The sequence below is a fragment of the Cnephaeus nilssonii genome (genome assembly GCF_951640355.1).
Source record: "Cnephaeus nilssonii genome assembly, chromosome: 11".
Lineage (NCBI taxonomy): Eukaryota > Metazoa > Chordata > Mammalia > Chiroptera > Vespertilionidae > Cnephaeus > Cnephaeus nilssonii.
In genome coordinates this window covers 74,235,647-74,259,937 of record NC_137082.1, presented here as the reverse complement: position 1 = coordinate 74,259,937, position 24,291 = coordinate 74,235,647, and the positions used below count along the sequence as shown (strand labels likewise).

Sequence of the window (24,291 nt, the reverse complement as noted above, 5' to 3'; positions counted from 1 at the left end):
ATACAAGATTAACATACAAAACCCAATGGAATCCTTTTGCCAATAGTAACTAGAACTTTGTTTAGAAAGACCTAAAAAAGGCATGTTCATGTATGGAAGGTTTACTACAGAAAGAAGTAAATTCTCTCAATATTGACCTACTTTAATACAGTTCCACTCAAAATCTCAATGTATTTTTTTTATTGAACTTAAAGTTTAAAACTTAAGGTTGTATTGAACTTAAAGCAGATCCTAAAAATCACATGGAAGAACAAAGCGGGGAAAAAAACCCCAATATAATTTTGAACAACAAGGTGAAAGAGCAGTGTCTACCATAAATCAAGCTATGTAGTAATTAAGGCAGTGTGATAAAATGGCAAAGATAAATTAAAAGACCAATGAAACTGAGAGTCCAGAATCAGACCCACATGAATATACAGACTGGATATATAGATACCATTGTAATTAACCCAGTTATTAATTAACAGAAAAAGGGCAAAGGGAAGGCTGGATAATAAAGGCATGCCATTTGTACAGCTTTGCCAGAAAGCTGCAGTTTAACACTCCCCAGGTCTTTTCTCAAAGATCCTAGGGAAAGGGACTGGACAAAAAAAGACTATAGACATGCCCAGGAAAGTCTAGGTGGCATCACACTTAGGAGCAGGCCACTGGCCAGACTAGGTGTGGCCACTGCAAGGGTGTCAACTCTGAGATACATAAACTCCTGAATGAAGGGAGATCCCTCTCTTGGCCCATCTGCTCTCTGGGGACTCTTGTTGCAGGGGATGTGCTGTCACGCTCCTGCATTCGCCCACGAGGCTCACGGCCACATGGACCCACACAAAATGGATTGATGGACTAAAATTAGCCCTATGCTCTGCGGGACCCCGCTCCACCATGGAATGGAAACCTTGGACACTGGCTTTGCTTTTAACTCTGCTGAATCCCAGGCTGCACCCTTTCCGTGACTGTTTTAAGGGAAATTGGACTTTGGAAACAGTGGATGTAATTCCATGCAATAAAGCTTTCTGTCACATCTCATCCTCCCATGGGGTCCTCCAGAAATCCTTATTCCTTCGGTACCCCAAGAACCCCACTCTCACTAGCAATGGAGAAGGGCAGTCCACTCAATTCTCTGATAATAATATGTCAGAGATGGCACTACAAATCAGTGTGAAAAGGATAGACGATTTAATAAATGTTTATCCATATGTAAAAATAAAATAAAATTCCTACTTCACACCATACAAAACACCAATTTTAAATTTTAAAAATAAAACATAGGCAAATATCTTCATGTCCTTGGGTAGGGAGGAATTTCTTAAATACTCAAAATGCACAAACCATAAAAAAATGAGTAATTTCTAGTTTAATTGAAAATTAAAAATTTTTTATGCAATCCAAGACATCACAGAGAGGCAAAGATTCAAGGAAAATATCCACAATAGAAATAATCAACCAAAAATCAGAATGTATTAAAAACTCCAAATCAAAACGAACAACACATAAGTGAGAAATGGCCAAAAGGTATGAATGAGCAAAGCACAAATAACTAATGAACATATAAAAACTAGAGGCCCAGTGCACGAAATTCGTGCATGGTGATGGTGGTGGGGTCCCCTCAGCCCAGCCTCTCCAATCTAGGACCCCTCGGGGGATGTCTGACTGCCAGTTTAGGCTCGATCCCTCTCATAATCCTGTACCGCTGGCTCCTAATCGCTCACCTGCCTGCCTGCCTGGTCACCCCTTACTAACTCCCCTGCCTGCCTGGTTGCCCCCAACTGCCCCCCTCTGCCAGCCTGGTTGCCCCTCACTGCCCCCCCCCGCCAGCCTGGTTGCCCCTCACTGCCCCCCGCCCCCGCCAGCCTAATCGCCCCCAACTGCCCCCCTCTGCCGACCTGGTCACCCACAACTGCCCCCCCCCCCCGTCAGCCTGGTTGCCCTCAACTGCCGCCCCCTGCTGGCCTGGTCGCCCCCAACTGCCCCCCCTGCCAGCCTGGTCGCCCCATGCAGCCTGCTGTTCAGTCGTTTGGTCGTCTCTCACTAACCCCCCTGCTGGCCTGGTCGCCCCACACAGCCTGCTCGTTCAGTCATTTGGTTGTCCCTCACTAACCCCCCTGCCGGCCTGATCATAGGCAGCCATCTTGTGAGGGCATGAGGGTTAATATGCATATTACATCTTTATTATATAGGATATGCTCCACTTCAGTAGTCTTCAGGGAAATTAATTTGACCTCATCAAATTGGCCAAACTCAAGTGTTAGTGTTATCCTAGGTAGCTAGATATCAATAAAGGAAGGAAACAAAGGGGATCAGATATTATTAAGCATAATCAACTAAGGAACATAAGCCTGTTTGCTACACCAGGAAGCTACAGCTTCACACACACACTCCAGGGGATCACAGCACTACCCCACCTAGATTAACACCCCTCCCGTCCCCGACCTTCTGTGGGGCAGAGAGGGGAGCAGAGGGAGATAAGCACATGCACAGCAGAAGCCAAACTGGCACAGGGAGGCGCTTGACAACAGAGGCCTGCAGTCTAACCTGGGAAAGGGATCATTGGTTAGGGGGTGGACCCATCAGAAGCCCCGAAAGCTTGGGAAGTTGATTGGTTATTTAAAAAAAACAAAAAAACTTCTGGTTCTTCCCAAACCCGAGATAATGTAATTCCCAGGGAACAAAAAGAGTTCTCTTTCTCTCTTACTGGGTGACCTGTAAAAGATACATATGTTTAACTTTCTTTATTAAAAAATATGTTACATCTCTGATTTCAAACAAATTCTAAAATGTTACACCCATACACAACTGTTAGCCAACAGATAAAGCCAAAAATGCAAAGGCAACATATATACTTCATGAGGTGGATAACCAGAGTAGATATCCATTAGTGAGGGACCATAGTTTGCCACCCTAAAATATGCCTTTCAGAATATTGATTTTAAGCTGGTCAATAAAACACAAGACTCAGAAAGAACCTTTAACCCTCCCCCCTTACCTGCCTATAGGAATTCCGATAGAAAAGCCTGCTTAAAGAAGGCAGCATCACCTTAACGGTGGCTGGCAGAGGGGAGAAATAGGGCAAAGCCTGTTTGTAGGACTCCCCTCTGTGTCCTATTGTTTCAGGTGGCCCAGTAAGAATTTGTTTACCACATGTGTTTGCGTTCTCATTTACCCGTGCATTCCCTACTTTCCCTTTTAACTCTCAATTGCCCAATCTGTCCTCCAGCCTCATGTGATTATGGAACTTCCACATACATATATGTATGTAATCAATTTGGACATTTTCTCTTGTTAACCTGACTCATGTTAATCTGACTATTAGTCCAGCCAGAAGAACTTAGAAAGATGGAAGGGAACTTTATTTTTCACCCCCACACTAGAAACGGCAACGGCCCCGGGAGGGAGCAGTCACTATACTATCGCCTCCAGCATTGCTGCTGCCAGTTTGGATAACAAGCAAGACTGCAAGACACCACAGTCTCCTGGCTCTGGTCTAGGGATGAAAAGACCAAAAACAATCTGCAAACTAAATGGAAACTCTGTTGTCATTCCCTTTCCCCCATTTTCCCTCTCCTTGCATTCCCCGGAGTTCAGTGCCATACTTTTTCTCCTCCACAACTGAATCATCTGGGGAGAGAGAAGAAAAAATATCAAAGGACAGTAAGGACCTAAGAGGAAGGTTACTTGTCTTTTACAATTGCAAATTTGAAGGTTCTTTTGAGAATTACTTCACTTAAAACACTATGTGATATTACTTGCATATTAATTGAAGCAGTATTTTGAAATCTAAAAAGTTTAAAATTGCCGAAACTGGTTTGGCTCAGTGGATAGAGCGTTGGCCTGCGGACTCAAGGGTCCCAGGTTCGATTCCGGTCAAGGGCATGTACCTTGGTTGCGGGCACATCCCCAGTAGGGGTGTGCAAGAGGCAGCTGATCGATGTTTCTAACTCTCTATCCCTCTCTCTTCCTCTCTGTAAAAAATCAATAAAATATATTTTTTAAAAAAAGTTTAAAATTTTGCTCGACAGGCCAAATAAAAGCAGAAATTTGGGATAGGGGTAGATTTTGGCCTACAGTAATAATCTGAAATATTTAATTACCTTGTGAAAAAAAACAAATCATTCATTTATTAGTATATTACAGCAAGATTGTGCTCCAGTTAATCATGAATTCTACTGAATAGATTTATCACAGGTACACACTGCAAAACACATATACCCTTTGTTTTCTCCTTAACTAGTCAGCAATTTGGTACATCCATTTTTGTTTTGTGGTTTTTTATTTCCTGATTTGGTTTCTCTCTTACTTGGTTTCACCCTAATGCCATTTAACTTATTTTCTTAGCTTATAACTTTAGTGGTTGTTCTGCATTCTCCCTGCTGATCTGATTCAAATTTCTGGTCCGTTACCTTTTATTTCTATGAATGGCTCTTCTAGGCTCCACTCCCTCAATTCAGTCTTCCCCTAGTCTCAGATTGCTTCTGCACTGCTACTAGTTAAAATCCACACTAAATGTACCATCTCAAGTGCCTTTTTCTTGGAACTTTTTCTGCTCTTTGGGGGCAGATTATATGATTTGTTTACTGCTCTCAGAACCCAAAACACCACTGTGATTAGGATATTAATAGAAAATTAACAAGAAAATTGTTTTTAAAGTCCCTAAAATAATACTGCTATTTAATTCACACCAATAACTCAAAACATTTCTTCTCCATATTTTTTTAAATTCTACCTAATTCTCAAAACTGTAATCTGCTAAAACCTCTAAACATCTGGGTTATCCCTCCTTTCCTCCTTACATACACTAAACAGTTGCACATTTGTCTTTATTACCAATAGAACTAACTAAAAGATAATTTTTTTTGCAAATGGCATTTTTCCATTTTAGCTTTAGAAAATTTAAAAATTAAGTTCATGAGCAAAATTTTCCAACACACATACTGTGTTACAGCTTCCTTTTTATAACCATAAAATCAAGAGGAATAATTATAAAATATATGATACATTTAACATTAACGAAGAGCATACACTTTTTAATGACTATAAAATAATTTTACAGCTTTAATGAAAAGTCCTAATAGTATTGAGGGGATAGTTAATTTTAACTGTAACTTGTCAGTTTTGCTTTCTGCTGTGCTGTTAACTGTAGTACTGCCCTATACATGTTAACTGCTTGATTACTAAAACAAAAAAAGAATCCAGCAAAGCAGTCTTAAAGGAGATGAAAACTTTATCTGATATAGCAAAATTTACTGTCTTATTATGAAGAAGCATAATCTTCAGGGAGGGAGAGGTATTTTTAAAAAATGGAGAGGAGGAAAGGGGAGAGAAATAATAAAATCTAGTTATTGCTTTATTTCTTCATAAGATTTTTTTCATAGAAACCAAATGTAATGTGTAGATTTGTTTGAGTTTTGAATCTACAAACCAAGTCAAATGACACTTTTGGGACTATTGGGGAAATTTGACTATAGACTGGGTATTAGATGATATTAAGGAATTAGTTTTATCAAGATTGTGGCTACATTAAAAAAAGTTCTCATTTTTATTTTATTATTATTTTTTTTTCATCCTCACCCAAGGACATGTTTGTTTGTGGGTTTTTCTTTTTAGAGAAAGAAAGGGAGAGGAAGAGGGAAGAAAAGGGACAGAAAGGGAGGAGGGAGAGAGACATTCATTGACTGCCTTGCGCACAAGTCATATGTGTACGTTAGTGACTAAAAAAATCCTTTGCCAATTATAAGTCTCTCCTTGCCCTAATACTACACTAATTCAATTATTAAAGTTTACATTAACATAAAATCTGGTAGGATAAGCAGTCTTCAGAAATATCTTGGCTATTCTTGGCCCTTTGCTTTTCCAAATAAACTTTAGAATTAACTTGTAAAGTTCCACAAAAACAAACAAATAAAACTATACCCTTCAGGGTTTTTATTAAAATAGCAATAAATTTATCAATTTATTAATGACAGGTAAATTGATATATTTACAAGAGAGAGTCTTTCTCCCTATAACCATGATATGCCCCACATTTATTTAGGTCTTTAGTGTCTTACAACTTTACAACTTTCTATAAAAAGATCTTGGTACCTCTTTTTATATTTATTCCTAGGTAGCTTTTTTTAAAAATACTGTTGTGAAATATTTTTATTACAGTTTTTATTGTGAGCTGCTAGGTTAGAGTAATAGAACTGATTTTACTATATTGATCTTATAGTCAGCAACTTGCTAACTACTATAAATCCTAAAACTGTATCCATGGACTTGAATTTTCTATGAAAGTGTTAATACTGACTCTTTTTGCTCATTCCTTACAGCCAATCCAGCCTCATAACTTTTCTTGCTGTACTAACTAATAAGTAGCTCCAGTGCAATGCTGGAGAGAAGGGGTAGCAAGGAACATACTTATATTGTTGCTGAGTTTTGAAGGAATATTTTTATTGTTTCATTATCAAGTATGTTTGCTGTAGGTTTTTTTGTAGCTGTCCTTTGTCAGGTTATGAAATTTCTCTCCTATCCTTAGTGTGGGTGAGTCCATATCCTAAAAGAGTGAATTTTAATCAATGCTTTTTCTGCATTTTTTGGGTGATATGGGTTTTTGGGGTTTTATTTTGTTTTTCAGTTTTAAGCTGTTCATGTGGATAATGACATTAATAGATGTTCTAATGCAGAAACAAGCTTGCCTGCCTAGAAGAAACCCTTTGTTCAATATGCAGTATTTCCTTTATATACTCACTGTATTCAGCTTACCTTAATTTTTTTGGTGTTTGTTTTTGTTTTGTTTTTTCAATTATAGCTGACATTCAATATCAGCTTGCCTAATTATTTTTGAGAGCTTCTTGCTCCATTGCCATATTTCTCTCACCAATGTTTCTTTCTCTCACTCTCCCTTTCTCTCTCTCTAAAATCAAGAAAAACATTTAAATAAATAGATAGATAAATAATTAATTAAATAAAGAAGATGAGGGGAAGGCCATCCTCTAATGAGAAATAAAGAAGCTAAATTATTCTGCCCTCCCCTGGTACACGGCCTCACCTCAGAAAAATGAAAAGTCTGTATCTTCCAGAAAAAAAACAACGGGATCCAATCTAGAAACTGGTATTGCCTCTCTTGAGGACTTTTTCTAATTGGTCTAAAAGTGGCTTTTAAATAAACAAGAGCTACAAAAACAATGAGGTTAATTTTAACACCTGCATTTGTTCCATGAGAGTTAACAAGTCTTGAAGCCTTCGCTGTTACACATAAAGGTGAAAGGCAGATGAGATTTTCCATTTGGTCATGATAGTGTGAGTCATTAGTGCTATCCACCAAATATAGGGTGTCCCAAAAAAATGTACACACCCATTATGAATAATTATAAAGGCAATGTTCACTAAAATACATTTTATTTTAAAAACTGAGCTATCAGCTGTTCCAGTGTGTATACTTTTTGGGGGGACACCCTGTATTTCTGGTTCTCTTTGCAAGCACATGGTAGATTTGCACTTTTCCATCCCATTGAAAAATGGGTTAGGCCTTGTAATTTGCCAATGACGTGTGAACAAAATGGCATGCCTTACTTCATACAGAAGCTTTAAGAGACTGCACAATTTGCCCTGCTCTGTTCCTTCTGTGGCAGTGCTGGCTACCTTCAGGACAGTCACGGCTCCCTCAGTGTGGGTCCCAGCGGGGTCTGAGGCAGAACAGAGTCCACAGCCAACCAGTAACAGAGCCAACGAGTTGTGTTGTTTTAAGCCACTGAGATCTGGGGGTTGTATGTTAGGACAGTATAACTCATCCTACCTTCACATGTACAAATATGAATGCCTAAATATTCATAATTGTTTGCCACACCTACTAATATAAAGACTTGTTTTCAGTGTTGTAACTTCTTTTGATGTTAAAAAAGATATTAAATAAACTGAAACTTTAAAACAAGGGAGACCTGAAGTTTAGCTGGAAAAAAGCCTGCTGAGAAGAGCCAAATGTAAGCACTTACAGCCACTTGTTTAAAGATGGTCAAGTGTTGACAGTTACTGAGGTGAGAAGGTGAGGATGTGGGAGTTCATGACACAGTTCTCTCTACTTCTATATGTATTTGAAAATTTTCACAACAAAAAGTTAAAGAAACAGAGAGACAAAGAATAAAATCTGAAAAATCTTAAAGAAACCAAAATATTTTTTTAAGTGCTACTAGTTTTAAGCCCTTAGAAAGAAAAAAGTTTTAATAACACTGTTAAAAGACTTTACCAGACTCAGTGGTTAAAGTGTCGGCTCAAGCACCAAAAGGTCACGGGTTCAATTCCAGTCAAGGGCATGTATCTGGGTGCAGGTTCGAGCTCCAGCCCCAGTCAGAGCACAGGCAGGAGGCAACCAATTGATGTGTCTTTCTCACATCGATGTTTCTCTCTCCTCCTTCTCCCTCCTTCCCTTCCACTCTCTCTAAAATTCAATATAAAATCCATTCTCGAGTGAGGATTAAAAAGACTTTACCAGTACTACTTAGAGACAAGTTGTAGAAATGAAGTGTTTTGGGGCTACTAGATTACAGTAAAAAGCTGAGATGGCTCACTAGTTTTTAAAAACCATCTCCTTAAATCCTAATTAAGTTTAACCAGATACTTTTCATGGGTTCCAAAATTAGAAAACATTTTAGATGAAAAGTACATTACAGCCCATCCAGGGCAACCCTGTTATTACCAATAGAAAACTTAGGTCTGGTGACATAGCCCAGGTTTTTTTACTCTAATTCTTGCCAGGTTAGACCCTTTAAAAGAAAAAAGTTTTGTGATTTTACTTTAAACATCCAGCAGAAGAAACCTCTCTTCCCGTTGCAATTCTGTTTTATGCCATCAGTTGGGATGTTATAAAGTGAACAGAAATCACACCTCCAAGTGGCTTAAACATATGGAAATTTACTGACTCACATAACTTAGTCCAAGAGTGGGGTGGAACTTCAGGATTGGCTTAACCTAGCAGCTCCAGCTCCATCCCTCGATGATTCTCTCAGCTCTATAAGCCGGTTTCTCTCTGAGCTGGTTTCCTCTGTGGGTTTGATAATAAGATTACTGCAGCAGCTCAGAGCCTCACATTCATGTATGACAATGTCTACACAAAGAGAGGTGGCCTCGAACAAGGAAAAAAGTCTTTTCCAGAAGCTTCTGCAAATTTTGCTCAGCCTAAAATGATAACATGCCTATTTCTAAATCAATCCTTAGCAAGGGGGAATGGGACTACCATCATTACCTTCGATTACCCTGGTCCACCACTGATTGCCACACAGCAGGGAAGGAGAGGCCACGACTGGGAGAGAACCACACGGCACAAGGACAGGCAGTGATCGGTAATCGACAGCCTAAAGAGCCTAACTCTTTCTGAATTATATAATTGTGTGTGTTTGTGTGTGTGTGTGTGTGTGTGTGTGAGAGAGAGAGAGAGAGAGAGAGAGAGAGAGAGAGAGAAAGAAACATGGTACTACCATTTTAAAATATGCACACTCTAAAATTAATAAAACCCAAACTTATTTAAAAGTATTAACTAATCCATAATAATTTTTTAAATGGCATAGGGCAATACAGTACCAGATTATTACCTGGGTTTGCGCCTGGCTTTGATACCTACAATCAGGTATCAGTTCACCCAAGTGGTTACCTACATACATCACAAGATTAATTGCAACAAAACAGGCAGCATGTAAAGGAACGAGATTGGGCACGGTATAAATTGTATTGAGCGTAGCACTAAGTAAATTCTAGCTATTACTTGTCGCACACAAGTAAATTACTTATGATGTGGAGAAATTTTTGATGTTGAAAAGGAGGCATTTCTTTTTGGTTGCCAAGCATCTATTTATTCTCATTTCCTAATTTCCTTCTGGAGAATTACCTCTCCAGTGCCTTATATAACCTTGCTGAGACTGTAAATTGATGAATCTCCCTTCCCACTATGAGGCCAAAAGGATTCCTGGAGGTTCTTTAAACTAAATCCCTGGTATATCTACCATGACTTACATTCAGCCAATCAGATGTGCTCTCTAGGAGTCTCATGAGCAAGTAATTTGCAAAGGTGAGAGATACAGGGGACAGTCATTCATCCCAGTGGTGACCTTCTCATCAGATCATTCTTAAAATTCTGCTCTGCAGCTCCCCAAAGCTGCCGTAAGTTTCCACCTGTTCCCAAGCTTGGTTCCCTAGCAGTGGGGATAGTTCTGTAAGTTTCCAATTCCTTTCCAATACATTACCTCCTACTTAAATTAGAGTTGGATTCTGCTGCCTCACCCAAAGGACCCAAATAAGAAGTGAACGAAGATCAGTCCCTGGAGTACAGCATGAACGTACTGTGCTGGGACTCAAGAATGAAGTGGGGCTCTGTGAAGATGAGAAAGTTAAGTCAGGAAGATGTTTTAGAAAGTTCAAGGAGAAGCCAGAAGACTAAGGTGTGATGAGAAATGGGATAAGGTTTATTCCCGTGTATGGATGTGAGGGACTACCCCAGAGGTCTGGAGAACCGTGGTGTGATGGGCAAGTTACATGGAAGAGAGCCCACCTACTTCTCACTGGAACTTTCTGCTTGGTGAAATTCTAGGGTAAGTGTTTTTATGAGACCTTTTTCAAAGAGTTTTAATATATAAAGAGTTCAAGTTCAATGCTGCTATCTATACAAGGATACAAAGGGGGAGGCCTTTCCCAGCTTACTCTCAGTCTCTGGTAGAAATCCTTTTTCCTAGTTCACTACACTTTAGCACATAGAAGGTTCAAATTAATAATGAACTTCTATTACAACTGGACAGTATTTAAGGACAGAGATTAATCAGAGAGAACAGTATAAAAGTTATCCAGGTGGCTTATACGGGTTTAAGGTCCTCAACAATTTTTCCTAGGAATTCTATTTTTACTATCCCAATCTACATCACTAGATCCTAGACTACTTTGACTTGTCTACCTATTTGTATCTTCACACCCAATCTGATCAACCTACTGCTTTTAGCTCCCTGGAGAAAAGAAGTTTTTCTAATTCAGGACTCAGATACACGTTACCTGACTTCATACTTTTCTCTGCTGACATAATCTACCCTAACCACTCTCTATATCACACATCCAGTGTCCTACCTTCTCCCTAAACTCTCTCCTGTTTCCCTGATCTTCACAGCACCCCCCCTCTCCAAAATACACTTCCTTAGCTTCTTCCATTTCTCAAAATGCACCACAAAATTAACTTTTTTAAAAAAAAATGCCTACTAGCAAATCACATGATGGTTTCTTTCCCCTCTAACTCAGTAATCATATACTTTCATAATATTCTAGTTCACACACACACACACACACACACACACTTGAAGCTACTTTCATCTGGCCCAGAACTATCTATGACTTCCATTTATGTTAAGTAAATAAATACTAGATGGAAGAATTACTTTTCACAGTATACCTTTTGATATTTTCCCACATACACATTACTTTTTCTATTTTTTAAAAATAAATCCCATTCAATAATGCAAAAAAAGTTATACTCTACTTACTCTGTGGATAGTATTTTTATGCATGTGAACATCAGATGAGACGACAGCATCCCTAAATTCCTAATCCTTTTTGTTTAGTTTTGTTAGGAGGGTGGTGAGTGAACAGCAGCAGCTTCTTGCCATAGGTTTTTAGTCAGTTTACTACACAAAACAATGCTCTTCCACTGCTGAAAGTTTAAGGGAAACCTCAAGACCTGTTCCAAGCCCCTGACTCTTCAGCAAGTGGTTCTGCACATACTTCCAGGTCCCCAGGTGATAGATAGCATGACTGGGTTAGTCACTGCCATTTCTCACAGTCTGGGAGTTGCTGGTGAATCAGATCAGAATAGGTCAGGGCTGTAACTGAGCATCTCTGTGGGTGTGGCTGAAGTGAATCCCATGGACTCCACCCTGCCTGCCCTAAGCAAAATGGATCAGTCCAAACCTTCTCACATATTATTTGATATTTGATTATTTAAGTATGGAGAGTGTTTTACATAGGATATTTCCCATCCTATATAATAAAAGGCTAACATGCAAACAGATGGAACGGCGGAACAACCAAACAACCGAACAACCGGTCTCTATGATGTGCGCTGACCACCAGGGGGCGAGCACAGAACACGGCGGGCGTTGGCAGCAGGCGGCAGAGCACATAACATGGCGGGCGTTACCACAGTGGAGCAGGTGAGCAGGTACGCCAGACCAAGGCAGGGTGCCAGTTGCTGTCATTGGGGCAGGCCTCTGGTGGTTACTGAAAATTCTTTGCTCCCGCATACTGCGGTCCCGCCTGGCACTCGCACCTGCAGCCAGTGCATGCACCCGCTGACGGGGTCGGCCCCACTCGCACCCACTGCTGGCACCGGCCCCAATCGCTCCATGCCCCAATCACTCCATGCCGTCAGTGGGTGCGAGCAGGGCCGGCTCCATCAGTGCGTGAGTGGCGGCTGGAGTGGGGCTGCTGGCAGACAGGGGACTGGGGCTGCGGCGGGAGGGGCTGGGCGGGGGTGCAGAGGGTGGGCTGAGACCCACCCCTGTACTCACCACAGTTCCTTTCAAGGTGCACGAATTCATGCACTGGGCCCCTAGTAATGTTATAATAGCATGTTGTAATAAATTAGAATTATGGATTAGTCAAAGTCTGCTACTTCATCTACATCCCACTCCCAAAAGATGTATCGTTATAGTCTGAGACTGATGTTGAAGGCTCCTTCCACCTTCCCAGTATGTTGATGTCAGCACTAGTTTCACCATCTTCCTCCCCACTTCCACCCCCACCTACCCTATTGCCTGCAACTCTTAAGCTGCCTTCTAACACAGTTATTGTCTTCAGCAGCCCAGAACCTGGTGATGTCTTCTGTCCCGGGGCCCAACACCAACTTGTCTATGGATATCTTAAACCGACGCTTCAGTCAAAATCAAACCCAGACGCAAACCCAACCATAGTCTCTGACCATATGGTACTTAGATTCTCTCGCCCCGACAAACCTGCTCTTCTCCATCTGCTTCCTCGTCACCTTCTGTTCCCCCACCTAAGCAGGTTTCTGGCTTCATGTGCTTAGCTCCCTACTGAGAAGTTACACAAAAAAATCCCTCACCTACTGGACCTTTCAGCCTTTCAATTCCTAACCCTAGACAAGTCCCACTAACTCACTTTTTCTGCTTCAATTTCCAAGACATTAACACCACAGAGAAAGTTTTGAAACAAGGCTGGCTGAGCCCACTGTAAACCTGTACAAACTAGCCTGATGGAGCCCTTACTGTTCTTTACCATTCTTCTCCTATACTCCCCTCACACCCCACTTCACACGTGCACACTCTCACTGACCACCTGACAGTCCTGCCCTCTGACTCTACCAGTCTCACCTCCTCAGACTCAAGTTCCCTCACCTCACTTTCACCTCAGTCCCTCCGCTCCTCTCTGAGTCCTTCCCTCCATAGAGGATGCTCTCCATTTTTGCATTTAATTGCATCCCTTCCCAGAGCCTTGGAAGTCTTATTCCACAAATACTTCTCTCCTCCCCTTCTCTCACCAACTCCACCAGCTCTTCCTCCCAGGGTCACTTTCAGGCCAAACTGTGCCCAGAGATGAAGGTTTTGTCCCTCTCCCCTACTGCCCCCCAAAAATATTCATAGAACTTGGATATTCATAGAACAATTAAAAATCAGGACATTTCACTCAAATAATCAGGATTTCTGGCTTCTCTGGTAAAACGAACAGAATCCTCTGCCAGCAGTGAGCGAGCACACCCGAACAGCAACACCCTAGGCGCTGACATGGTCAGCCCTGCAGTGGGGCACCTGCCATCTCCAGGGCATCACCATACCCTCTCCTTGTCCCCTGTCAGACCCACACTGACTCTCATCCATCTGACTCCCTGACTCTCATTGGTCACACCCTACTGTTTACAAATAATTGGCTCTGATCCTTCCTACTATACTAGTAAAAAATATTTTCCTCAATTACCCACAATGCAAGCTACACCCTCCTCCTTCCTCCTCCCCACAATACTTTAAGGACCAGTCAGTGGTCACCACTTGCCACCAGGCCCTCATTCCTGCCCCTTGTGGCAGATTTCTGCTGTTCCCTCTCTGCTGAAACTACAGGAGCAGAGGAAGCAATGCCAGTCATTCCTCATAAGGTCTCCTCCCTTGGGGTTCCTGAGTTTGCCTCTTCTAATTCTCCTACTGAGGAAATCATGTAAACCCTCCAAAGGTCAGACATCTGAAAACACCTCTGAATGCCATGCGGCCCCAAGCAGTCATAATCCTCCCTGTAATACTGCTGCTGGCCAACTCATGTCTTGGAGTTTGGGGGAGGCGGGGAGAACAACAGGAAAAAGACTCGGTCTAAAACCTGACCAGAGTCCGTCCTGCATCTCTGAAGGTAAGTACACTGATTTATTCAACATTTACTGATCACTTCTCAGGTGGTAGTACTGGTGCTTAAGAGGCCAGTAAGAGACGGTCCCTGCCAAAGGAATTCACAGTCAGTCCAAAAGGGACACAGATGGATAAGCTGACAGTGTCAACATGATACCAGGATATGATAGAGAAAAACAGCAGCCCTCAGGGGAAGGCCAGGGACAGCGAACAGCTTGCTGAGAGAAACACTAGAGCCTCCTCGGCCTCACAGAGATCCACTGCCACCACTTTAGTCCAAGAGTCTCCTGATTGCCTCCACCTCACCCATCCTACCCTCGCCCAAATCCATTCTCCACAGGGCACAGGGGTGACCTGCTCAAAATTCCAAACAGGGCTCTCTGCTGCTCAGAACCTTTTGCTAGCACTGAGCATAGGTCCTGCATCATCTGCCCCATAATCTTTTCTCCCTTCATCTGACTCCACCAGTGGCCTTTCAGCCTCACTGATCTCTCAGTTCCTTAAACAGAATCAGTTCTCTTCTGACACATGGCCTCGGCACATACCCTTCTTTTTACCTGGAATCCTCTAGCCCCCACTCTTTGTATTAATGCTTTGACCTCTCTCTGGTCTCTGCTGGAATGTCATTTCCCCCATTTACGTAATTGTCTCTCTTTTTTTTTGCTCCATTAGGTTGTATAACTAACAAGACAGGCACCGGGTCTCTTTTGTTCACTGTGTATGAGGATGTAAAAGACTGTTTCCTCCTCTGTCCCAACCATAAACATCCCCTCAGGTCTATTTCTCAGCCCTCCTTAACCACTCCCTATTTCCATCATCTCACTGCTGGCTCCCAAGATGGAGTTCCACAACTATGATGCCTACAGGTTAGTTCCACCTACAGTCTCTCTCTGGCACCTGCAGCTGGACAAGTCTCAAGACACACGTTCATTAATATCCTTAAACAAACTCTCCTTTTTCCCCCATTGCTGCTAATGATGGCATTTTCTTGGAGGTCGAGTGACTGATTTCCCTCTTTACCCATTGAAAGGAACATCTGATTCCATCTCTAAATATGCACATGTATGCTCTTGTACACGCAGTCAACTGAACTAGTGCATTAGATTCATTTCCTACATCTAGTCTTTTAAAATAACAATCATCCATCTACATGTACATTAAAGCTTAATTCTGGTCAACATAATCAATATTCTTATCAAAACCCTTCAATGGCTCCCTACTGCCTTCCAAATAGCATCCATCTTCTTTTGCTTGTTAATCAAAGCCTAGCAATCTTGCCAAAACTATCCTAGCAAGTCCATCTAGTTTGGTGGGTGAGACTACGGACTCTGGGACCAGACTGCCATGTTAATACACAGGGACAGGTGCAGATCTCAGCCTCACCACTTAGCCTCTCTGTGCTACCGTTCCTTCATCTGGACAGCGAGGAGAATGATAAGAGAATACGGTTACAAAGATTAAATTAACTAATATAAGTAGAACACTCAGCACGGTGCCTGGCACTGGTCACTGCTATACACACAGTGTTTTGTAGCCCCATCTCCAATTACCAATAGCCTACATCCCGGCCTCTTAGACCCAGCTCACTGTTCTGCTCCTCCTCCTCCTCCAACTTTCCCTTCTGAAGCAACAGCCCACAGCAGGGGGAGCACCAGTTCATAAGCTGCCGGTACTGCATTCCCTCCACCAACTCAAGAGTGTTTCCAGTCAAAAGCTCTGCCACAAAGCTCTTCTCCAGGAGTGTTTTTCTATCTCATGCACTGAAATGACCCAAAGGTTGCTCATCAAAGCATTTCCAGCCCTGTTCAAAGACTCTTAGGCTACAATTAACCACCACTTCTTCCCTCTACTTTCTTATTCCCCACCCAAGTTTCATATCAGAGACCGCCTTACCACCATTTTCTAGTCCGAGTTCTCTCATGCCCTTAATCTGGGTAAACGTTGAAACTCTCATGGGTCCTCTCCCTACAACAGCCCTAATTACTTCAGGTAGTGTTCCTTTCATGGAAACACTTAAAATAATTAAAATTAATGCTGCAGTCTTATTATGAGCAAAATATGGACTTCAACCTCTGAAGTGGTCAGCCCTCCCACTGTGACAGGGCTACTACCTTCTTACCCTTTAAAAGTCATTGCTATGCATGGGGACTTGTAAAAATTGGTCAAGTGTTTATTGAGAAAAACATGCTAACTCCTAGGAATGGAAAAATGTTACAACATAGCCAGAAAATTTTCATTCACTGTTTAACCTTAAGGTCCCAGGTTCGATTCCGGTCAAGGGCACATGCCTGGGCTGCGGGCTCAATCCCCAGTAGGGGGCGTGCAGGAGGCAACTGATCAATGATTCTCATCATTGATATTTCCATCTCTCTCTCCCTTTCCCTTCATCTCTGAAATCAATTAAAAAATATTTTTTTAAAAAGGGGAAGAGTAGTAGCTATGTCAACATCAGATAAAATGGAATTCAGAGCAAATAAAATTACTAGACAAAAAAAACGGTTTGGCTCAGTGGATAGAGCGTCGGCCTGTGGACTGAAAGGTCCCAGGTTCGATTCCAGTCAAGGGCATGTACCTTGGTTGCGGGCACATCCCCAGTAGGGGGTGTGCAGGAGGCAGCTGATCGATGTTTCTCTCTCATCGGTGTTTCTAACTCTTTATCCCTTTCCCTTCCTCTCTGTAAAAAATCAATAAAATATATATATATTTAAAAATAAAAAAAAATTACTAGAGACAGAGAAGGACATTATATAATGATAAAAAGAGTACTCTACCAAAACACAACAATCCTTCATGTGTATGCACCAAACAGAGACCTGCAAAATTAGTAAAGCTAAAAATGGATTTAACTCAAAATGAGAAACAGACAAATGCACAAATGTAGTTAAAAATTTCAAAATCCCTCCTCAACAACTGATGGACTACTACCTGGGCAGAAAAGCAGCAAGGGTATAGAAGAACTCAACACCACCAAGGACCTAACTGACCTTTACAGAATACTCCACTCAACAACAGCAGAAAACACATTCTATTCATGTGTCCATGGAACATATACCAAGACAGGTCATATACTGAGCTTTACATAAAGCAGGCTCACCAAATTTAAAAGAACGAAAATCATACAGTGTGTCCTCCAATCAGAATGAAATCAAACTGGAAACCAAAAACAGAAAGATAATAGGAAAATCTTCAAACATCTGGAAACGTAACAACTCAATTCTAATTAATCCATAAGTCCAAGAAGTCTCAAGGGAAATAAAAATATACATTGAATTGAACGAAAATTAAAATAGAGCATATCAAAATCTGTGGGACAGAGCTGAAACAGTGCTGAGAAGGAAATTTATAATGTAAATGCCCCCGTAAATATAAATGCAAAAACTCCTTAACAAAATATTAATAAATAGAATTCAGCAATATATAAAAATAATTATACACCATGATCAAGTGGGGTTTACTTCAAGGCTGCAAGACAGTCTCATTTCAAAAATAAACCAATCCATCATATAAATAGGCTAAAGAAGAAAAATCATGCTGTTTCCATATGTTGGGAGCAACTGGGTAAAGGGTACATGGGATCTCTCTGAATTATTATAACTGCATGTGGATCTACTACAATGATGTCACAAAAAGATTTAAGAAAACAAAAACAAAAAATCTGGACCTTTCCCGACTGCTCTAAGATCCATCATCCAAATGTTAACACTTCAGAACAGATCGACGCTCTTAACCTTTATTAATTCTGGCTTTGTGCTGGACTAAGTGAGGACACACAGATATAAACAGAAAATATTATCCCTACCCTCAAACACCATATGCTCAAGTAGACTGACAAACACAAACACAAATCAACAGTGAAGACTTCATAAAGGAGATGAGATCTGAGTAAATCCTTGAGTAAGAGGTAGCACTTCCACAAGTGGAGGTGAAGAGGAGGGCATCTTGGGAAGAAATCTATATATGTAAAACCCTAAATGACCGAACGACCAGTCGCTATGACATGCACTGCGGGGGGTGGGGCGGGCCAGCCAACCTCCCGCCGTACCCTCCCCTCAGCCATGCACGAATTCGTGCACTGGGCCTCTAGTCATATATAAAGACCCAGAGCTAGAAATAAGCACAGCGCCTATGGAGAAAAAGGCACACGTGTGCTATAAAACAACTGAAAGTGTGCAGGGTGCCCAAAAGCCAGAGAGAAGAGTTCAATGTCACTCAGAGAAGCCTTCCTCACCATCCCAGCCAACCAAAAGCAGCAGCTCTCTCACTCATAATCTCTCCAGCATACTTTACTTTTTCTTTATAGAACTAATCACAAGTTACAATTATTATGTACTTATCCGCATGTTCATTTGTTTAGTGCTGTCCTACCCCCAGTTATCTTGAGTATTTAGCACTGGGCCTGCCACACCAGAAGCACTCAATAAAGTATTAATTGAAGGAATGAACAAATGAAAAGTATCCACTCCTACTTCTCTTCTACGCAGCTACCCCACTCCTCTTCCTCCATTATATGTCATTTCATTCACCTTGGTCCCTCTCTGATCTACCGCCTCTTTTAGCTAATCTCTCCTTTTTCCTTACTCCTTCACCTCAGCCCAGCTCTTAACCCATTATAAAAATAAAAACTATATATATATATTAAAACCGTGGTTCAGAATTGCAATGTTCTAACACTCTTCTGAATCACAACCACTTAGAAACTGGTACCCAAGAAATCTGTTACGGCAAAGTAACTAAGGTTGTATGTGTTACATAAGCGTAATAGATGTATATATTACATGAACAAACAAGAGCAGATATAGAGGTCTTCCTGGCTGGTGTGGCTCAGTTGGGTGAATGTTATCCCATGTACAGAGAGGTTGCCAGTTTGATTCCTGGTCAGGGCACATGTCTGAGTTGTGGGCTCGACCCCCAGTAGGGGGGCGGCATGCAGGAGGCCGACTGATGATTCTCATCGATATTTCTCTCTCCCCCCTCCCTTCCTCTCCCTAAAATCAATTTAAAAAAAATTTTTTTTAAGAAATAGAGTTATTCCTGTTGCCTTACTTTCCTGAACACGAGAGTCCTTCCCATAACTGGATGATCCTATCTGGCTGTACTCAAGGCTACTGAAGTCATGAAAAACAAGGAAAGACAGAAACTGTCACAGACTAAAGACTGGGAAGACACAATGACTAAATGCAATGTAGTATCCTGGAACAGAAAGCGGATATGAATGGAAAAACTGGTGAAATCCAAAGAGAGTCTGGAATTTAGTTAAAAATATATATGGCACTAAAAAATGACTAGGATTCAAATTTATTATTTTACCTATAATAATAAAAGACTAATATGCTAATTAGACCGGACGTCCTTCCAGACGACCTTCCGGACAAAGCCAGGGCTTCGAGGGAAGCCCGGGTCCTGGGTGCCAGAGGGAAACCGATACCAGCAGCCGGGGGAAAGGAAGGCCTACTCTTGCATGAATTTCATGCATCAAGCCTCTAGTATTATTATGAAAGAGAAAGAGATGGGGCAAGTCAGTTAGGAGTGCAACTCAGGCCAGGGTAGCTGAGGCCTGAAGCTGAAAAGCAAATCACATCTATAGCTCTACCTTCATTTTGGCTCTTACCTAATGCCATGAGAATTACCTTGCCTGCAATTGCTTGAGATTAACTACTAGTTTTGACTTCCTTAGCATGCTCATTCATACAATCATGTGTTAAGGACGGGGTCACATTCTGAGAAATGTGTCCTTAGGTGATTATGTCATATGTGAGCATCATAGAGTGCACCTATACAACCCTAGGTGTTATAGCCTACTACACACCTATGCTATATGGTATAGTCTATTGCTCCTAGGCCACAAGCCTCTACAGCATGTTACTGTACAAAACACGAGATGAAAGCAAGCACAAGAGAAAATGATGCAATCAAGAGATGCAGCGAACACGAGATGTATGAGGCTGCTGGGGTTTTAACATTCCATGCTGTTTTACAGCAAGTTTTTATAAGCAGAAAGCGTACACTCTAAAATAACGATGAAAAAGATCAGTATAGTGAATACATAAGCCAGTAACATGGTCGTTTATTATCAAGTACTATGTATTGTACATAATTGTATGTGCTATACTTTTATACAAATGGCAGCACAGGTTTCCTTATGCCAGCATCACCACAAACATGAATAATGTGTTGTGCTACAATTTCTGAGGACTATGGTAAAAGGAATCTTTCTGCTCCATTATAATCTTATGGGACCATCATCATATCTGTGGTCTGTTGTTGACTCAAACTTCCTTCGGCACATGATTGTACTCAACAAGCATTTATTGAGCACCCCATTGCTTAACAGGCACCTTGAAGTTTCTGGCACACGTGGCTGGAAAAGGAAGACAATCTCTGCTCTCATAAAGCTGAGACTCTATTGGAGAAGCCAGGCATTTAACAAGTATTTGCATAAATTGTGAAAGCTCCCGAGAGTTTTACAGCCTGACTCTTAAAAGCCCCACCAAACAATCCATCAGAACATTCCTCAAACCAGTTATCACCGGTGTTCTGAATAAAGTTTTCAATGTGAACAAAAATCAGCTGAGATGGATCTACGATCTATCACCTGTGACCTGTTAAGTCACTTTTACAGACACTAATTCAGTTAATGTGGTTTGTGACCTGAGAGTCTCCATTTCTTCTAAATTCCCAGATGACAGGGCTGCTGCTGCGAGTTTACCTCTTTGAATTAGCAAGGCTCTGAAGTACCATGGAAACATCCCTCAAACTATCATGTAAAGTGCAAGCGCCATAAAAACAAGGGCATGTTGTCTCTCTTTTTCACCACAGTATACCCAGGACTTAAAACTGTGCCTCATAGAGAGGGGGCACTCAATAAATATTTACTTACTGAGTAAATAAATGGATATGTAGTCTAGACAAGCACTGATCAATAGTAGGCTCTGATCAAATTTGGCTACTGAACAATTGAAATGTGGCTAGTGCGAGTGAAGAGCTGAATTTTTTTCAATTTAATTTTAATTAATTTAAGTAGCCACATGTGGTTAGTGCCTCCCACAATTGACAATCCAGGTCTAGACACAGATGTGATTTAAAGAGTGCTGGATTAGTAAGGCCTGGGTTGTGAATCCCAACTCTGCTGCTTAGTCTGTGACCTGGAAAGTTACAACTTCTCAGGACCCCAACTTCTTCATCTGCGAAATGAGGAAAGACACCGCTCTCCTGACCTCCCCCCCCCCCCCCCCACACACACACACACCTCTCTGGGTTCTTGAAGGAAGAACTGTAAGTCATATTAAGCATAAGGTATGATTAAGGTACCATTCTCTGCCCTCCAGAAACAGTTCACAATCACAAAGACTACTTTGCCTATTGCCCACACTTGCCAGAAAATGCGAGGTGCGGTTTGGTTGAAGGTTTGGTTAGCTCCGTGGCTTAGCTCCACGGCTTTGAGAATCAGGCCAAGGTCATAAGTTTAGAGGAGGGGGAACCCTCACTTAACAAGTTTGAACAGGTAAGAGCGGCAATGACAAATGCAAGTCATCACAATTCCTGGCAAATCTTTAAATGGGCATTATATTGCTTGTAGAAGAGCAAATGACATTTCATTCATTCATTCTTCCAGGAAGGACCGCCACATTACCGAACGCCCGCTACTCCCCACCCACAGACCTGTGCCGTTCGAGGCCGGGTCCCCTTCGCGCGCAGAGGGCCGGGAAGCCCCCGCCCGGGGCCCGCGGGTCCTCCCCTCCCCCGCGGCGCCGATTCGGCGAGGGTCAGCCTGGCAGCGGGGCTCCAAGTCCCCCACGGCCCGGCCGAACCTAGGAGCCATATTTAGCTGTATTTTTGGTCAATAAAACAAACTTCCGTCTTCTAAAGAAAAACGGCTCTAACTCAATGTCAAACTAGGACGGAAACTCGCTGCTCGCCGCAGTTGCCAGAGGCGCCGCGTGGCCGGCAGCCCCGGAGTCCCCAACCCGACCCGGACCCGATGCCGAGCGCGCCCGCACCCCGGCCACGGCAGCGCCGGCCACAAAGGGACGCGGGACGCGAAAGCGGACGGGCCTCCCCAGCACCCGCGCCAGCCCCGCGCCGGCGGCCGCGGCTCCGGGAGGGCCGGGCGCCGGGGGCACTCACCTCGGTCCGCGCGGCGGCGGCGCGGGCGTTCCTCGGGGCCAGCCCGGGTGGTGGCGGCGCGGTCCCGCGGGCCGAGCGCGGGCGCTCTTCTCGGGCCGCCGTCCGCCGCGCCGCCTCCTCGGCCACTGCCCACGGCTCCCCCGGCGGGCGGGCGGGCCTGGCGCGGGCCCCGCCTCCCGCTCCCGCCCCCGCGCCGGCCTCGCGGGCTGGGCGCGCTACTCCGAGTCGCGCCGCATGCGGTCGCCGCCGCCGCCGCCGCCACTGCCGCTCGCTCGGGGCGCCTCCGCGCGGCGGGCCGGGACGCAGGGCCGCCCGCTCCGACCGCCCGGGCGTGGTCTTCTCGGCGCGGCGCGCGCGGGGGAGGCGGGGGCCGTGCGCTGCGCCGGGGAGGCGGGGGCCCCGCACTCACCCGGATGCGCCGCCTCCGCCCCTGCGGCGAGCCCACCTCGGGGCCGCGGCGCTTCCCCCGGGACCGGGGAGGTTCCGGCGTCTCGGCGCTTCCACCCCTGCCTCCCTGACCCGCAGGCAGGCGCGGACCGGGGCGCCGGGGCGGGAGACTCCGCGTACGACGAGCTCGGCGTGCCGTCCGGGGCGGGTGGTCTGCACCTGAACCCGCGCGGGACAAAGAGGCCGCCGCAGCCAGAAAAAATCGGACTCGCGCCGCTGCACGTCGAGTAGACCGCGGGCTGGGAGGAAATGCAGTGCCCTCACCGCGCGGAGGAGGCCCTCGGACCGGCCGCGGCCCGAGCTCAGGGCAGCTCCTGACCCGGGTGGGGCCGCCCGTGGCAGCGAGGCGGACCTGGAGCTGGCGGACTGTCGGCGGCGCCCTGGCCGGCCCTGCCGAGCCCGGCGCCCGGGATGCTGGAGGTCCAGGACCCGGGGCGGGCGGTGAGAGGGGAGGTCACGAGCGGCACTGGCACCGCCGGAAGGCGCTTCAGTCCTCGGGGGACTAAAACGCCCGGTCGCCTGCAGAGGCGGGCAGTTTGGAGAAGCGTTTCCTGCTCCGAGAGGGGCCCTTCCACTGTGCCCACGTGGGAAACACTCCTCTTTGGTCCTGATCCATACCTAGCTGTGTCTGACCCTGATGAGAAGACCCAACCCTGGCCCTCGTCACTCACTCTAGCCATAACCAACTGTTCTAATAAATTGTCTACTCAAGCCATTCAGTGGTTTATGTGTCTGCTTGCCAGCCAAGACTGGAATGAGAAGAGACTCGTGTTTAAAATGTTTTTTAAATTTAATTAAATGTTATTTTATTTTTAAATAAGTGTTGTGTGTGTTTACCACACAGCCTGGCTGTAAGCAAAACGTGTTACCAAAGATGATCAATGGAATTTTTCTATCCTGTTTTGTGCTTAATACATTTCCCAAGTATTGTAAGATGAAAGTAAGACGTTGCTTTTAAAAAGTACTTATATAATATTTTGAAACAACGTGAATCATTGACCTGTTAATATACCACAAGGAAACCACTTTGAAGTTTGTGTCTCTTAAAATTACCCATCTAAATAAGAAATACCGTATCGCAGGGGACAAGAAATTTGCAAATCACATATCAGATAAAGGACTTGCATTCAGAACATATAAAAAAACTCTTACAACTCAATAAGACTAATCATTTGAAAAGGACAAAAGATTTGACTAGGTATTTTTTTAAAAGCAAATATTTAAGTGGCGAAAATAGCATGAAAAGATGCTCATCATATTAGTCACTAGGAAAATGCAAATCAACCACAATGAGAAAGCGACTTACTCACTACAATGGCTGAAAAAAAAAAAAGACTGAAAAAAGTTTTGGTGAGGAGATAGAGAAATTAGAATCCTC

At 43.5% G+C, this 24,291-nt stretch overlaps 1 protein-coding gene across 2 annotated transcripts in view; it reads right to left on the bottom strand.

Moving 5' to 3' along the window:
• The window catches only part of GALNT1 (polypeptide N-acetylgalactosaminyltransferase 1), a 78,007-nt gene extending 55,343 nt beyond the window's left edge, over positions 1-22,664 (bottom strand). For both annotated transcript variants that reach the window (XM_079784095.1, XM_079784096.1), the window contains exon 1: positions 22,467-22,664. The gene's annotated coding sequence lies outside the window, so the exon portion shown is untranslated. The remainder of the gene's footprint in view (positions 1-22,466) is intronic.
• Positions 22,665-24,291: the final 1,627 nt, after the last annotated feature.